A 14,631-nucleotide genomic window follows, 5' to 3' on the forward strand; every position below is an offset into this window, starting at 1 on the left:
AAAGATGTGTTCCAACGGAATAATGGGTCCAGAAATTCAGACACACAAATTTAGAATTCAGAAATTCAGAATTCAGAGACACACAAATTCAGAATTCAGAAGTCCAGAAAACCAAAAACACATAAATTCAGAATTCAGAAGTCCAGAAATTCAGAGACACACAAATTCAGAATTCAGAAGTCCAGAAATTTAGAAGGACACAAATTTAGAATTCAGAAATCCAGAATTCTAGAAAGAAATATAGAAACTTTACCCCAACATCCAAAGCTAAAAGTGAAGAACACCAAGCACATCAAATCGTGTCGTTCTTCATCAAATTTCACGGTGATCAACAACAAGCACATCAAATCGTGCCGTTCTTTATCCAAATTTCATGGTGATTCAAGATCAAGCTCGTGCAGCCCTTGGATCCAACCAAAAAAAAGAAAAAGATCGAATCAGAGGACCTTATTCTTTGTAAAGAATATTACAGAGTATTGTACTCCAATTTTCCCAATTTAATAAAATATTATTTTTGCTCCATATTTTGTTCTTATTTGCAGACTACAAAATTTGTGTGTACAGTAACATACTTTAGGACCTTTAACAATGGAGAATATGGCTGAAAATTGGACTTCTCGAGTTGTTTCCTGAAATAGTGCTCGAGCACGCTATTATAATGCTCAAGTATAGGTTTTCTACGAAACAGTACTTGAGCATACTAAGGACAGTGCTCGAGCACTATTTGGTGTTTTTGGGTAAAAATGCTTTGTTTGACCCTGAATTGATTATTTAAGGTCTCGAACACTAAATAGGAACTTAGGGAGGGTGATATGTGAATTTAAATAAGTATGAATACAACAATGCATGCAATTATTTGAATTTATTTAATGATGAATTGGTGAATTTAATCTTTTAATTTGTTTTAACAATTGAAACTAAATGTTTAGCATGAGATGTGTTTGGAGAACGCTTAATTGGCTGTAAATATAAAATATTAGTATGTTTAAGGTTCATTTTATGTGAGATAACTGTTATAGGAAGTTTTAAATAAATTATAATTTATTCCTGTAATTTAATGACATAAAATTATATGTTATTTACTATTATGATGTGATATGATTTTAATCAATTTCATATATGTATTTTATGATCTTGAACATGATATATGTATATTTGGATTATTTGAGGACCATTGTCAGGATGTAGTTCTATGTCATGCCATTGTTAGGATATGGCTATTCTATTTGTTTGTTTCTTGCCCATTGTTATGATATGTGAATAGTTGTTGTTTGGATACTATTGTCAGGATATAGTTAATTAGTTATATCTTTAATGATATTATGTGTGCCATGATACAAGCTTGATCTCTTGTGCTCAATGATTAGGAAGGAGGCGTATATTGCCAGTTAAGATGGGTAACTGGATTTAGGGATGTGTGTGCCCTGGTAAAATGAGGACTCATGACCACCTTTGTGTGTGATTTGCATGAGATAGTCACTACACGGTTGAGTCTGCCTTTGTCCAATGAGGATCTTTAGTGTGTATATTTATATACTTATTGACTATGTAGCTATTACATGAGTTAGCTATAGATGTGTAGTTTCTTCAGGTCTCTGTTTGGGTTGTCGTAAAAAGGACTTGTGGGTTTGACCCACCATTATTATATTTTTTAGGTTCTCATCAGTAGCAGGGTTAACAGTTGATCGTGCGGATTAGAGATTTGTCATCATCACTCTTCCGGTGTCATCGATGTAGGATTCTATCTTCTGATTAGTTATTTCAGTTTTTAAACAGTTATTTATTTTCAGTTATATGATTTTATTAGGGGTCCATGTTTGAGGATTCCCGAGTTGTATTTTTTTGGAAAAATAATTCTATGAGGATTTTATTATTTATCTTTGAGGATTAATGAATTTTATTTGGAGGAGATTTAATTTATTAGTTTCCATTCAGTGTTATTATTTCTTTATTTATTTATCTTTTTGTATTCTGTGTTCGATTTAAAGTATTAATTGTTTAATACTTCCCTCGGTCTCGTGCGCGGACCTGATTAACCCGTGTTCCGAAATCGAGGGGTATCACACACCCCATCCCCATCCCTGTTTATAGTATAGCTACCCCATTCTTGTTCAAAACCGTTTATTAAATGGGGCAAGGTGAGGCAGGGCAGGGATGGGAACGGATTTTGTAGAGTACTTTCGTTATCGTATTAGAAATCTAACGAAAATAAATAATGAGACAAATTTCAACTATGGTAATAGTTTTTTTTTTTCTCTTATGTTGATAAAAATAAGATTTAACTCCTTGAGACTTAATATTATTGAAGGAACGTCAAAATCATATATAGAAATTCTCAAATAATAAGAATACAAAAAATATTTAGTAACTGAAATAGAAAAACTATGATTTGCTTAATATATAACTAATATTATTGAAAATAAAATAAGGTATGAGTATTTATGAATAAATAAATAAATATAAGTACAAAATTGTAACTTATTACAATAAACGGGGCGAAGCAGGGCAAGGTGACATGTCCCCATCCCTGCCCCATATGTGTCTCCTTGAAATTTAAGAAAAATTCAACTTGTAACTTTTTAACTATACTTCTAAAAGTTCAAATAATGAGAAACAAAAATTTAAGCTCATTATTATTATAGTCATTTTCGCAACACATTGTTATTTTATTTACATATACACATTTATAATATCTATAAAATTAATTCAAGAGAAAAAAGGATAAAAATCACTAATGTTCCCTCATGTTTAATAAATTAAACTTTTTTGCAAAAATAGTATTTACAAGAAAAATATCTAGAATTATATAACAATCTTTATTGGCATCTTGTTTAATTTAAAATTATTTTGTTCGGTTAAAATTTATTTATTTTTTCTAATATTAGATATATCTTTCCCAATTGGGATCAAAATACTCAAAATTTTTCTTCAAAAAATTAGATTTTTGAAAATTAAAACAATTGATGAAGGAAAATAAATTCTCTTATAATGTTTATTTCATTACCTCTTCCCTTTTTAATTGTAATTTATCGTTCTTTCTCTATATTTTTTCTCATTTTTGAATATTATCAAAATATATATATACGATGACTTGTATTTAAACAAAATTATATTACAATTGATTTATAAAATTTTGTAACTTTAGTTACATAATACAAATCCGCCCCCAACCTAAATTTTTTGGCTCCACCCCTGGGGTGGGGCAGGTATCCAACATGATGGGGTATTTTATTATCTCTGTACATATTGTTTGAATACAATCATATTTATAATATATCAAATACAAATTGTCATTTATTAAATAACACATACAATAATAATTTGTGATATTTAACATTTTTTTATAATAAATTAAACACAAGACATATTTTCAAACGTTACTCGAGCTTTGAAATGAAGAGGCAGTGAAAAGTACAGTGATTAAATTACATTTAGGAAAGTAATATTATACTTGTATATTAGCTTTAGTCCCATTATAAACGCGGGACCCCTACCAATAGGGTGACTTAAATATCCTTACATATACTTGTCACAAAATTATTAGATGTTTCCCATGGTTCAGGCCTGGTTATTTCTTTCAATTAAATGTGTTATTTATATTTAATTTTTAATTACATAATCAAGACAGAAATCACAAAGTCTAAACCTACTTAATAATTTATCAAACTAGCCTGGGTCCTAAATCAGCCATTGAGTGGCTGGAGAGTCTTGGACTCTCCCATTGGTCCCTATATGACTGACTTTAGATGAAAACATTTTTTAAATGCATAATGTATAATTTATCTTGAATTCCATGTGTAAGTATTAAGTCTATGCAATAGTGACACTCTTGATTCCCAAGTTTTAATATCTATTCTATGCAAGTATATACGTGTATATACACACATGTAAATGTACACTGATAGAGAGTAGTGATGTTTGAATGTGAGGTCTATCTATATATTCGACTTTCACCACCATGCAATCAATTCCAGTTGTTGGTTAAATAGCAGTACCACTTGTTTCACATGTAATATATTAGAGGAGTATTGCTATTTGACTTTCACCACCATGCAATTGATTCCAGTTGTTGGTTAAATAGTAGTATTACATGTTTCACATGTAATATATTAGAGGAGTACTGTTATTGAGCGGACAAATAAAAATTTATTACTTTATTGAGTCTAAGTGACTATTTATGTAACTATGTGTGAAATATAATAGGAATTATTTTAAAATAGAATAATTTACACAAACTTCTACTATTGTTTGTCATAATTACTCGGACCTTCCATCTAGTTTAGGAATTCACTCGGATCTCTCCTAATAATGAAAATATCCCACGTAGACCACCCTTCTATTAGAGTCAGTCAAGGATATGTGCTGACGTCATGTATAAATTTTACTAAAATCCCCATAATACCCTATCCCTACCAATTGATATATATATATATATATATGTGTGTGTGTAGATATAGATATACATATACATATACATATACAATGGCGGCAAATACATATATCTGCAAATCAAGTCTTCCCAAACCATATATATGTATATATTGATTGATATTTCTGGGACTTTTAGATACTTGTTGTTGGTGTCGGTGGCTATGCCATTCCAATCCACAATCCCTGTTATTGATATGTTCCAATCGTAGTCGCCGGAAAACCTCCACTCACGATTTGCTTTTTTGGCCAATATTGTGGCGGAAGTGACATCGTTCCCGGCACAGTAACCGGTAATGTCGACGGTGGCAAATTTTTCGTCATCTTCTGAACGTAAAAGTCTCTGTTGAAACCTCCGGCCATTTGATCACCAAATTTTCTTTGATACGTCGCTTGCTCTTGAACTTCAATTTGCAACCTCTGCAAATCCTGGATCTGCCTCTGCATTTCCAAACCAAACAGGAATTCTGAAAGCTCGATTATTCCTCTCAGCTTGTGGATCAAGACTGTTAAGGATTTCCTGGAAGTTTTGATGGAATTACCAAATTCGATGAAGTTTAGATTCACTTGTGCCCTCGGATTTTGAATATATACTTACCAGATCGATCAAGGGAAATTCATTTACTATATATATATACTTCAATTACTATGTATATATATTTACCAGATCGATCATGGGAAATTCATTGCAAATGGAATCCATGGCCAAGACTTTATGTATAAGGCAGCTGTGTATAACTGTACGTATAAGGCAGCTGAGACGTCATGCTTAGTCAATAACATATGGGTACTTTAGTATTTCAGATGGCAATGTGAGGGTATTTCAGTAATTTTGACAGGTCCGTGAGTATATTTGACGGTCCGTCACACATAAGAGAGGTTTGTGTAGGATATTTTCATTGTTAGGGTGGTCCAAGTTAATTCTCAAATGAGAGGGGAAGTCCGTGTAATTATGGTAAACCATATGGGAGGTTTGTGTAAATTACCCTTTAAAATATAAGGTAATTAATTATTTGAAAAGTTGTAATCCATTTTTTAAGTTTCATCTTAATATAGTATCATTGTTGGCTATTAAAATTTCAATCACCATATATATAAAATTGTATAAGTGTTATATATATATATCACATTGTATCTTGATCTCTAACGCATAAATACTTAAGATTGCATCTCCTATATATAATAGACAGGCATTTGTTCATTGATATAATGATCAAAACTAATGATCTATGTGACTTCAGAAACAAAAACAAAGAGAGGAATTTAAAGAAAAATAGCAAAGCATTGAAAAATTGAAAAATATTACAGTTTTTGTACCAATCAAATTCTTCTATTTGAGCACCATGAAAGATATTGTGAAAACGAAAAAAGAAGAGGATACTGTTATGGAAAACTGAAAAGATAAAGAAATGAGTTACGAAAAATTGAGTAGATAAAGAAAGGAAAATTGACATATTTATGGAAACAAACATGAGTAGTAATGATGCTTATTTAAGTTATAATAACACGTCATATTTTTACCTCGGTCGATTTTAAGTCGGAGTATTAAAGTTGTCAAAAATATCAAAAACATGTACTGCTATTTGCCCCGACAAATAAAAACCTATAACTTCACCGAATCTATATAGCTACCAATGTTTCAAATATAATGGGACTCATTTTAAAATATAAGGTAAATTTTTTTTTTTTCCCCCACTAAAATATAAGGTAATTGACTATTTAAAAAGTCGTAATCTTTTTTCCTAAGTTTATCTTAATCTAGTATCTTTGTTAGTAATTAAAGTTTCAACCACGTATATGTGTATTTGTTTTATATTTCAAATTGCATCTCTGTAAGGACCATTGAAATACTTCAGATTGTATTTTTGATGATTAATATTCATCTATTACTTTAATATGTATTTGTTAATTGCTATAATGATCAAAATTAATGCTCTATCTAACTCCCAAAAACAAAGAGAAGAAGAGAATTTAAAAAAAAAAAAAAATTGCAAAAGCATGAAAAAATTATAAAACATTGCAGTTTTTGCTCTTACAAATCAAATTATTAAATTTGAGTACCGTGAAACTTATGTGCAAAAGAAAAAGAAGATGATATGGTTATGAAAAACTAAAAGGATAAAGAAATAGGCTATAGAAAACTAAAAAGATAAGGAAAGGGAAATGGAGTATTTTATAGAAATAAACAAAGAGTAGTAATGAAACCTATTTCAGTTGAAATTTTGAATAACCACATCATATTTTTATATTTATCAGTTTTAAGTCGAAATATTAAAGTCGTCAAAAAATATCATTTTCCAATATACTAATATGTGGAAATTCCAGTTGTCGGTTAAATAATAATACTGCATGTTTCGTATGTAATATACTGACACAGGGAAGGGCGGCCTGGGCAAGGCAACCAAGGGGCCTTAGGGCTTTCGATTTAAAAAGGCCTCAAATTTAAGATTATAGTGCAAATAAAGTAAATATATCTAACATTCAAGTCATAATTAAAAGACAATACATACTTATATTATATAAATTTATATCAATAAATAACTTTAAAAATAAAAATAAAAATTATGGCTATAAACACACTGTACTTATAATATCAATTTATATATGTTATACAATAATTTGTAGGGGAATAACAGACATCACAAAGTGTTTTTCATGATTTTATCATTAATTAGATATGGCATTATTAACTTCCCTTTTGCGAGCGAGAGAGAAATCCTCACTCAAATTTCATTTTGAGGGTGAATTTTCTTTTTCTCGTTCTTTGATTTCCTTTTGGAAGTTACCAGCTAACAGTTCTAGAATTTTGGTTAAACACAGTGTGTGTGGTGTGTGTGTGTGTGTGTGTGTCTATATATTGAAGCTATGGGTAATTAACCATGGAGAGAATCGAAAGATATGTAAATAATTCTTATGTGTTGCTCTGAAACTAATACTCCAAAATTTAGGATTATATTTGAATCTCTTCTGCATTGTTCGGACTTAGGATTATGGATTATTACTCAAAAAAAAAAAAAAAAATTTAAGGCACCTATAAACGAAATTAGTCATGGAGAATTGTTTGATGCACATGTAGAAGATGATTGTTTTGATGGTTTCAAATGTTGATCGTATGTGATGATTATGGTAGAGGAAGGTTATGGATCTTTATAATTTTGGAAAGAGAATATTGAGAGAGATAGATTGGCCTAAAAAGGGAGGAGAAAGTGACTTGGTAAGAGAAATATGACATCGTATTTACCATTTGTGATACATAATCTTGAATATTCTTTTGTGAAGTCTATCACTGCTCTAATTTGTATAGTAACAATAATTTGTTTCTATCCCCTCCCTTCAAAAGAAAAAAAGAATTTTCTATATTTAAACTTAGAAACATTTTTATTTTATTATTATATTATTTTTGGGCTCATGTGTATGCATGGTAGACTCCGTTAAGCCTAGTCCAAACAACCATATTTTTAAATCATTGGTGCAATCAACAATCACATTTTTCAAAATAACCTTGTAAGATTTTCTAAAATATAACATGATTTTTGATATCGATGGGACAAAATTATCTTTAGAGTTGAAAGTCTTAAGAGAAACTTTAGCAAAAGTAACAAAAAAGGCAATTGAAGTATTTGATTTTATAAAAAAGGTTAAGTTATTATTTTCCAAATGTTTGGATTGCATATAGAGTATTATTGACTATCCTAACTACAATTGCATCGGCTGAAAGAAAATTTTCAAGTTGAAGTTAATCAAATCTAACCTACAGTCGACGATATCATAAGAGAGATTGAATGGATTGGCTACAATATCTATTAAAAAAGATATGTTGGAGAAATTTGATTAGAACACTTTAATTGATAATTTTGCAGGCTAAAATGTAAGACGATCACGTTTACTTTTATATGAAATTGAATTTTGATTTTTTTTTACTAAGTTGTGTTGAATATTTCTTTTAATTTTCTGATGTATACTGGATCGTGCTCTTTATAAAGCACCAAAACTGGGTTTTGTTGTATGTAATTTCAATATTAATATATTTTATGTTTTTATCGTCTCATTTTAATGAAAATTCTAGAGTCTTATAAATTTGTTGCGCGTGTAAAACCTTATAAAGAGCCTCGCATTTGAAAGTTCACTTAGGGCCTATCAAAATTTTTGGAATCTTAGGATCGTCCCTATGTTCCACCCTTGGACAATTGTTATCAAATAGCTTGCTCGGTAAGGAGGGACCCATGTTGAGATAAGTGGAGGCTGCCACCCTTGAACAATTGTCAAAAAGAAAATGATTTTGAGAGCGAAATGTGAGGCCTATACAGTAAATAGGACCCATGTTTCAACTTATCACTGTATGGTCCCTTCAATAAGACAAATATCATTATTGTTATGATCCACTCCATTACATAGTATGAGATTATCCGCTTTGATCTGAGCTCGCACGATTTTGTTCTTGGATTTTACCCCAAAAGGCCTCATACCAATTGGAGTAACACAACTACATATATAACATTTTTTTTCACACCTAAACAAAGTGAGATCGTACACCTGTAGCTTGCCTGTGGGATCGTATGCCTTTAGCTCGCCAAATTTGGTAGCTTGTCAGTGCCTTGCATCCACCCATAGCACACCTGCCAACAAGGTCGCCACAATCGCCCCCTTTGTGTAATATCCCTAATTTTAAAAGGATAGTCTCGGCATTTATTTATTTGTTTTAATTATATTTTTAATTATTTAATTGATTATTTGACTAATTGCTTATGAGTTTAATTGAATTAAGTGTTACTTGAGTATTTGATTATGTGTCTATGTGTTATTTGTATTTGTTTATGTGTTAATTGTTTAATTAGATTGTGTGCTTAAATGGTGTTTTGATTAATTGTAAATTAAATGTTTTCTTTTATTTTATTATTTTATTTTATTTTTCTTTTATGATTATAGTTAGTAGTAATGAGTCAACCAATTCGGTCCCATGGACTACTGAGATAGGAGGTTGGATGGGTACGGATTATTACCCGTGGATAGTTGTGTATATATATATATATATATAGATATATATTATATACATATATAAAAGGAAATTAAAGTAATTTATTAATTACTTTTATGGTAGCTTGGGTAGTAATATTTAATCTGATGTATATGTTAGATTTGATACGTGTTATGTTTTAAGTTACTTTACAATATTATGGTAACTTAAGTATTATTGGACAATCCATTAATAAATAATTGGTAATTTATTAATTACTTTTATGGTAACTTGGGTAGTTATATTTAATTTGATGTATATGTTTTATATTTAAATAATAAAAATATACATAGATTTGCTACGTGTTATGTTTTAAGTTACTTTATAATATTATGGTAACTTAAGTATTATTGGATAATGCATTAATAAATAATGGGTAATTTATTAATTACTTTTATGGTAACTTGGGTAGTAATATTTAATCTGATGGATATGTTTTATATTTAAATAATAAAAATATACATAGATTTGATACGTGTTATGTTTTAAGTTACTTTATAATATTATGGTAACTTAGGTATTATTGGATAATCCATTAATAAATAATGAGATGTGTATAATTTATTTATTTAATAGAGATATATATAAATTATATACTTAACTTATTTTACTTATCTTTTTAAAATTTTAATTTTAATTTTAATTTTTTTTTTTTAAGTTGACTTGGATTGGAAAAAGGGTTAGGGTTATTTTATTTAGCCTATAAATATATAGCTATAGGTTGTAAAAGGGGGCTAAAAATATTTATGTGATATATTCTAGAGAGAGAGAGTTAGAGAGGGAAGGAGGAAAAGGAAGGAAGGAGGAGAAAAACTCTGTAGAGAGAAGATCAATCAAGGAAGAAGAAGTTTAACTTTCGATCCAAATATTTAAGGTAAGTTCTTTTTCTATCTCTTTCCCTTTGATTCACGTTTCTGTACATGTCTAGGAAATTCTAGGATTTATTAAACACATAAAATTAAATAATTATACATGTTTAATTGAATTAGAACATATGTTTTATGAAATTGGTTCATATCTGTTCTTGTGTTATGAATTGATAAATGCATGATTTTGATTTGATTTCTGGAGTGAATTTTTACATGTTTAAATTATATATTTTTTCATTTCTGTGGAATGATGGAACATAGAAACATGTCTAGGATTTCTGAACATTAAATAGGGATTAGGTTTGGATTTAAATAAATTTAAATAGACTCAATCATACTGATGCTTGCTATTTGAATGTTTTAAACAAACGAATGAATTTAATCTTTTAAAATGTTTTAGCAATTAAGATTAAATGTGTAGGATGAATTGGATATGGAGAATGCTTATTTGACGGTATAATAAAATATCATGTATAAGATTCAGTTTGTGTAGGACATATGATATAGGAAGCTTAAATAAATAATAAGTCATTCTTATTTTGTGATAACTTGATATCATATTATCATAGTTATTTCTGGATTGTTTGATGTATTTCCTTAATTGTTACATCAATTGTTGGATTGTGTGGTTTAATGCACCGGTATGGGACGGTGACATTCTAGGGACGCATTAACTTATCAGTTAAGTTCTACCTATTTTATATAAGGGAATGGATTAACTAAAATGTTAAGTCCTATAGTCTAGTGAGGTTCCTTTAGTGTGTGTGTATATATATACGGATTACTAGTTACTGTTGGATTGACTAGGATGTATGCGTGTATCGGATCTCTGCTTGGACTGTAGTAGAGTAGAACTTGTTTGTGGGCCTGACCCATCATTATTTTTCAGGTATTCATTAGGAGTAGAAGTTGTTCGTGCTGAGTGGGGATCAGTCTACTTCATTCTTCCGATGCTACATAGGAGTTCCTTTATGATTCAGTTTCCTGATTTAGACATTTATTGCTGTCATTTGTTTAGTTTGGATTTTCTAGGGATCCACACAGTATGGATTCCCGAATTGTATTTTGGAGGATCAATTGTATTAGAAGAGTTTATTAATTAATAGAAATATATTATGAGATTTATTATTAGATTATCATTTTAGTTTCTTGTCAACATTTTATTTATTCTTTTGTACTCTGTGTTCGTTTATTGCCAATTTTGTTTTTGATATCCTCGGGTATTCAGGCGTGGGCCTGGCCAACCCGTATTCGAAAATCCGGGGGTATCACACTTTGGGCCTAAAGTCCTCGTTGACCACACTTGTGGCTGGGTCATGCTCTGATACCATTTATAACGACCCGCTCCACCCCATGGTATGATATTGTCTACTTTAGGCCCTAGCCCACATGGTTTTGCTCTTAGATTTAACCTTAAAAGGTTTCATACCAATTGGAGTGAAAAAACATAATAATTTATTAAAAATTTAAAAAATATTAAAATGTTAATATTTTTGGAGAGCGAAAACACACTATTGGAGTACATGTGATAGCTAAAATTTAAAAATTCTAAAACGCTGACGTAATGCTGACGTGGCACTTAAAAAATGCTGATGTGGTAAATTTGGATACCCAAATTTTAGAGACTCCATTGGAGATACTTTAAGTTTTGTGAAAAAATAAGAGCCGTGAGTGGGGATGGCAAAAATCTCCACCTCATTTGGGGAGGTTTTGAGTAACTGACTATGTAAATAGAGAGGTGGATAAGGTTGCTTTGAAAAACTTGGCAGGCTTTAGAACGGTTATGAGGGTGAAAAAAATTAAATGGGTATGGGATGGGGAGTAAGATCCCAACCCCATTGCCATCCCTATATCGAGCTTTCTTTTATCTCTCTTCGCTATTAGTCCGATTAAGGAAATTTGAATTTTTTCCCCTTTTAAGAAACTATCTATTATAGCCCCTTCACCTCATTTATAATTAATTAATGGACAATACTTGGGTCCTCCCCTCGAAGGATAAAGTTCATCCTCTCAGCTAATATGGTTCAATATAATTTAGAGATATGTTTAAAATTTTAAAATTTCTAAAAATAATCATTACCTATTTTCTTACTGGTTAAATCAAATCATGATTGTTTCTATACTCAACCTCCATTTGAAATTGAGAAATTACTAAATTTATTTAAAGAATGTACCATATGAAGTGTTGAATAGGGAAGCAATAGAAGCTTAAAATATTATATGAAAATTTGATGTTAACCTATATTTGAATAGAGTTTTTCTCGTATATTTGTTTCTGGTCAGCATAAGCTTTTCTTGTAGATCTATTTTTGGTCACAGTTAGATATATCTTTTGGATCTTTTCCCAACACCTTCAATTGATAGGGCTAAAAGAAAGATTAAAAGTTTGTGAATAATACAAATTCTGATTGGTGCAGTTTTATGTCACTTATGAGCTTCTGTTGATTTGTATATTATTTTACGTTTTAAATAAAAGTTGAGTATTTCACTTTCAATATACACAAACCAGCAAGACACACCACATCCACACGTGTCACCCCCTTTTAATTTAATTCCTTTATTTTCTTGTGCTTTACTAATACAATCACACGTCCATGAGTTGATTACTAAAAGAAAAAGTAATTGTCAAAGCTTTCTTAGGCCATCTGCAGTGGGCTCTGGGAAGCCCTTTTTCCAGAGCCAAATGGCCCAAAGTCACTCCATCAGCTTAGCGGTATTGGGCGGGGCCCACATCAGCTAGCGGGCTGGTTCGCGGAATGCCGCGAGCCCAAGCTTGGGGTAAATTTTTTTTTTTGTTTTTTCCTTTACCAAAACGACAACGTTTTGCATGAAGATTTTTTTTTTTAATGTATGGAACGGTGCCGCCTTACTGTTTGGCAGAATGATTTTTTTTTTTGGAAAAACCCAAAAATAGGTTATTTTGAGCTCATTTTTTTAAAAAATAAAATAAAATAAAATTCATTAAATAAAAAATTCATTGTTTAGGCACTATTTGTCCAAAAAAAAAAAAAAATTGATTTGGCCAAAAATAAATTAAAAAACCTTTTTTTTCCACCTTAAAAATTGATTTTTAAAAAGTTTTTTTGCATTAAATTTTAAATTTCTGCCACAAATACTGCTTTTGGCAGTTAAGGCACTGTTTGGCTGACACAAACAGTGCCTTTAACGGCTATAATTTTTAAAAAAATTTAAAAATTCAATTTTTTAAAACTTAAAAAAAAAAAAATAAATAAAATTAAAAATTTTAAAATCACTTTTTTCTATAAATAACACAACTCCTACCACCATTCATGACATCTAGCCCATCTTTATTCTCTACCATTTAAGCTATTTCATCTTTTGTTTTCTCAAACTTAGCTATGATTTTCAAACTCAATCCGATTCCATGGATCCTCGATCAAGTAAGTTCTAAGCAATTATTCGAAATCGAAATTGGTCCAGGGCCGAAAACGAGGCTTTATGTTGGGCGTGGATGTCCATTAGCTCCGATGTGAATATGGAGGCAGATCAAAGTAAGAAAAAGTTACGGGAGCGAATCTTTGAAAGTTATGTACAACATCTTGGTGTTCCATTTTTGCGAAATGCAGTAGGTTTAATGAATCGTTGGTCCATCATCCGAAATTAAATTAGCAAATTTTCTGAGTGCATGACTAACATCAAAATGAATCGCCCAAGTGGCTTCAACACTGCTAAAGAGGTGTTTCGTAATCAAATAGGAGCTGAATTTAAGTTATAAAGTTGTTGGCATATCGTGAAGCATAACATCAATCCTAGCTTTTAATCCATACAATGGATGATGTATCATTTAAATTTGTGTAATATTAATCCTAACATTTTTAATCCATGTAATGGATAATGTGTTGTTTAAAGTTATAATATTAGTAGTATCTTTTTTAATTTTTCATATAATGGATAATGTAATGTTTAAAGTTATAATATTAATTCTATTATTATTATTTTTTTGGAGAGCTAAAATTTAGAGAGCTTGATGGAGTGCCTATTTCTGGAAAGCGAAAGCTACTGACATAACTCTTGGAAAAGCTGAAGTGACATTTTTAAAAAGCCAAAATTCGAAGAGGCTGATTCGGATTCTGTGGAGGGAAAAATCCCCCTCCAATAAAAGCTAGCCACGTAGCCACAACATAAGTTTTATTTTTAAATTTCTTGGTGGGTTACAAAAGCCCAACCCTGTTCAAGCCCGCACAAAATCACCAACAGCCTAAGATCGCCAATATTGAACTTCCAGCTCGTTAATAAAGTCAGTTGGATCAAGTTGCATTTGGCCCAGATTTATTTAAAGACAGAATCAGTCCTACCAAA

Source organism: Cornus florida, unplaced genomic scaffold, assembly GCF_030987335.1.
Source record: "Cornus florida cultivar Cherokee Brave unplaced genomic scaffold, ASM3098733v1 CherokeeBrave_3.0.0_Hap2_Chr11, whole genome shotgun sequence".
Taxonomy (NCBI): domain Eukaryota; kingdom Viridiplantae; phylum Streptophyta; class Magnoliopsida; order Cornales; family Cornaceae; genus Cornus; species Cornus florida.